The 4,449-nt window shown below is 29.6% G+C and overlaps 1 non-coding gene across 1 annotated transcript; it reads left to right on the top strand.

Annotated features, from left to right (window-relative positions):
- Window positions 1-349: 349 nt before the first annotated feature.
- Trnat-cgu (transfer RNA threonine (anticodon CGU)) lies at window positions 350-421 on the top strand. The gene has a single exon. It is a non-coding gene; the product is annotated as a tRNA-Thr (tRNA).
- Window positions 422-4,449: the final 4,028 nt, after the last annotated feature.

Genomic DNA, 4,449 nt, shown 5'->3' with positions numbered 1-4,449 from the left:
TTTTTTTACTTTTGTTACGTTTAGTAATGCCATCAGAAAAATAATTTAATTTGAAGAGTAATTATTTACTAGCGTCATAAATTATTAATGTTAAAGAATTAAATACTTCTTCTAGAGAATAAAAGAAAAAATCAAAGTTCTACTATAATTTTTTACCAGACTTTTGTTTTATTTAAAAATTATAGAATATCGAATTATAATTTAAACATACAAATAAAAAAAATTTTTTTTTAAATCATATATCGTTTATAACATCACCAAGTGCTACAACAGTAAATTACCTTCTGCTTTCCCTTCTATGATCCTGAATAATGATTTTTTTTAAGATTTTCGTAAAATCGACCCTCACGCCTCTTTAGCTCAGTGGTAGAGCACTGGTCTCGTAAACCAGGGGTCGTGAGTTCAAACCTCACAGGAGGCAATTTTTTTTTTTTTCTTTTAAAGTTTGTAGTAGTAAATATTTAATAATATTTCACCTCTTTTCCTCTTTGCATACACCTCAAACGTTGCAAATGCTCCGCTTTCACAGAAAATAGAATTGTCATTGGGCTTGTTATAATGAAAAAATTTAATGTTTATTCGAGCCGTTTTAACAATTTAAACTTTTTCTCAATAATTTGAAATTCTCATATTTCCGTAGGTTCGTCAGTCGTATGATAACCTAAAATAATAAAAGATTATGACGCAATCAACAATTTTAGGTAAGAGATGAGAATAAATATGGCATCTACGTACATTTTATAGTCTATAACTTCATGGCCATTTTAATTTTTCAAACAAATTTATATATATAAGAGTGCGGTCCTTATTTTGGACATTTTCAAACTTTTATCCCCATATTTAAATATCATGGGATTTTTGGCATTGCGTAACGATTAATTATTTATTCCGGCCAAAGTAATTGCTCAAAGAATTAAAAACTCTGTAGACTTCATCCCCATAATAGTATCTATTCCTCAAAATTTTTACGGATTTATAGCTACTATAATTTTGAAGGAACAGCAACCCGGGTGAAAATATTTCAAACTGAAAAAATAATAATTTTTTTTCACGGCCGAAAATAGGCCGAGGTAGTAAACACGAGGCCGAAATTCAACCGACAATGAAGCTTAAAAATTGCTAACGTTAGAGACGAAGATTTGTACTATTATTATTCTATTTGATTGAATATAGAATAGAAGTAATTATATTTATCAAATAGTTATTCAATTTTCCGGGAAAAGTGAATTATATATGGCCACATATAAAAATTTCCAATATATACATAGCTATGTATAGAAATTTTAACTAAATTAAAAAAAAACTTACCTGATTTCTGTCTTTTTTTTTTATTATTATTATTTTTTTTTTTCTATTCAATCATTTTGGTGATACGAGAATTATCAGAGTTGTGATCAATTTAATTTCTTACCAAGTAGAAGTTTTTAATTTAGGGAAAAAACGTCAGAATTATTAACAACCGACTGCACACGCTTTAGTGGGATGCGAACCCGGGACCTTTCGAACGAAAGACCGACACTCCGAAATCAGTTTACGGAGATCATAATGTCAACACTTTTGGGTTTTTCATATCCATGATATATCTCAATTAAAAATGGCTGAGAAACTTTGGACTGAATTTGCGCAAGAATGGGATAAAGTTGACTCGTCGAACTTTTAGCAATCGGCAGCCCATCAATATTAATATTAATGAGAATTAAGTTCGGTAGAGTATAATAATCAATAATTCTCAATTGATCAGTCAAGGCATTTTTTAACCCTTAATGAAAATATTGGCCAGGAGGAACTTCACGAGTTACTATCGGTGTTTCCAGTGTACCAAGTAAGGGCCGAGAATCAAAAGGTAGATTACTGATTTCTTCTTGATTCGATGTTTTCAATATTTTTAAGAGTTTATTCGCTGCTTCACGTGATTTATTGAAATCAGTCACTCACTGAGTAAGTTTCCATGATAAACTTGTTTCATTGATAGCTACCAAAGCATTTTTTTTTAATTGATTACAGATCGATAATATACGTGAGTCAGAATTGCCACTAGTTTCACTGTCAGAACTGTAATTACTTATTTCATTTTCATTAAGTTTTTCGCCATCAATATTATTGTCTGTATTAATATTTCTTTCACTATCAACATTATCCGATTTATCACAAGATATATTATTACTTACAAAGCATGGTTCAGATCATTTTTAATTTTGACTCGGGCATGGTTATAACAATTATAAAAAAATAGTCATCGCAACTGAAGATTTAATAGTAATAATAACTATTCTACTACGTTTTCATAGTTCTGAAAACCTATTCTTTCTCTCAGTGTCAACACGCGAATTCTCACCTTTTTTTTAATCAGCATTGTGGCTTCGAAAAAATTTTTTCATCAAAAACCACTAATTGTGTCTTATACAGAATGTTTCGCGTTTGCTTAGATTAGAGATAACTCCGCACCAAAACGTCGTAGAAACTTTTTAAGGGCATTAAATCATCTGAAAGAGCTCTAGAATTCAAAAAATTTATTGAAGCTCATATAGACCGTTTTTAAGAGCAGCAAAAATTCATGTTCATGTATCATCAGGCCTGAAATTAGACATGATCAGGCTTGATCATACCTGCCCATGTCTGTCCATGTCTGATCCAGCCAGATATATAGGATTAAATTTAAAATCTTAGTTATAATTAAATATAACTAACTTAGCTACAATTATATATAGCTAACGTCGTTATAATTATATATAATTTCATGTAACTATAAATCAATATTTAATAAATTAGATATAAAATTTTGTTCACCAAGAATCTATCACGTATATGATTTTTATTACTTGAAGTTCATACGAAACTGACCTTTCAAGTCAATCTCTTAGGTCAACGGGTAGCGGGTCAAACTTCCGAGCGCGAGGTCCACGGTTCATATCCTCCACACATCCGAATTTTTTTATTTTTTTTTATTTTTATTGAAGTTATTATATATAATTGTATATAGTTATACATAATTATATATAATTATGTAGGACTATTTTGTATCTATATTTTTTTTTACCCGGGTAGGCCTGAACAGGCATAAACATACCTGATCAGAACTGAACAGGCATGATCATTTTTCATGTCTGATCAGGCCTGAAGACTCATGCCTGTTCATGTCTAATCATTTTTTCCCAGGTATATTCATTCATTTTTGTGACTAGTGTGTATATATCTAAAAGATAAAACATGATAATTATATTAATAGCCAAAAATGTGTAATGAATACAACCACCTATTTGGAAAAAAATACATTTTATTTTAAACTTCGATACGAATAAAAAAAAATTTATCGCATTAAGAAAATACATTGGAAAAGAGAAGCCAAAGTATTGTTATTTTAGATTCAAGCAACGTTTTCTTGTGTTCTGTGAATGCACTTCACGTACAGTAAAGAGCGAAGGAAAGAGAAAAGTAAGTCCTGCGCCACCTCCTCAGTATTCAGACGCAAACAGCCGTACAGTTCCCGTAAAATATTTTTAAAAAGGACGAAGCAGAACGTGTAGATCTATCGTGTGAATTTTATAAATAAGACACCATACATTTGAGAAAACAAGAATTAGTGAAGAATAATTTAAATAAACAATTATTTTAATCACGTATAAAACAATAATTATTTTTAAACGTCTAATTTAATTTAACATTTATTACTTTTTATTTAAAAAATTTAGTATTCTGTTATTATTAGGTAGTTTAAACTACTATGCTCTTTGTTTCTCAGTCGACTGGACTTCTTTGGTCGTATGTTCTGGACCGGTTTGTCGTACGGTCGTCAAGAGACACGACCAGAAGTGATCTTAAGTTTTGTAACTACGTATACTAAATATATATCCAAGATTATGGCCTACCATGTTAATATAATAAGTATTCACATTTATAAAATAATAAAATTGAAAATATTACATAGTCTATACTATTAAATCATAATGGTGTTGTAAATATTATTGGAATAAACGAGATATTTTTAAAAGCATATATGTATTAGGGTGTCTTGAAACACAACATTTTTTTTTTGCACCAGCAGAAACCGATAGGGTATGACAGACTTATCATAAAATGTTATCAAATATTTTTTGTAGACAATTTTATATCCTACAAATTATCTCTAGCAAAGTTTGTTCAGATTCCGCATAATTTTCTAGTTTTTTCGGTATTATGTCAAGCTCTTGAAATCGACCAACGCACTATTTTTTTAAGAGCTTGACATTAAAATGGAAATAACTAGAAAATTTTCGGAATCCGAAAAAACTTTGTCAGAGATAATTTGTCGGAAATAAAATTGTCTACGAAAAATATTCTACGACATTTTATGATAAGTCTGATAACTTCGCCGAAAAAGTAAAAAGATCTCGAAATTTACTCTAAATATTACTTCAGGTTTCTATAACTTTTGAACAGATGGATTTATCAAAAAATAATAAGCGACGTTTT

Source organism: Microplitis demolitor, chromosome 4 (assembly GCF_026212275.2).
Source record: "Microplitis demolitor isolate Queensland-Clemson2020A chromosome 4, iyMicDemo2.1a, whole genome shotgun sequence".
Taxonomy (NCBI): domain Eukaryota; kingdom Metazoa; phylum Arthropoda; class Insecta; order Hymenoptera; family Braconidae; genus Microplitis; species Microplitis demolitor.
This window is presented reverse-complemented; position numbering and strand designations above follow the sequence as displayed.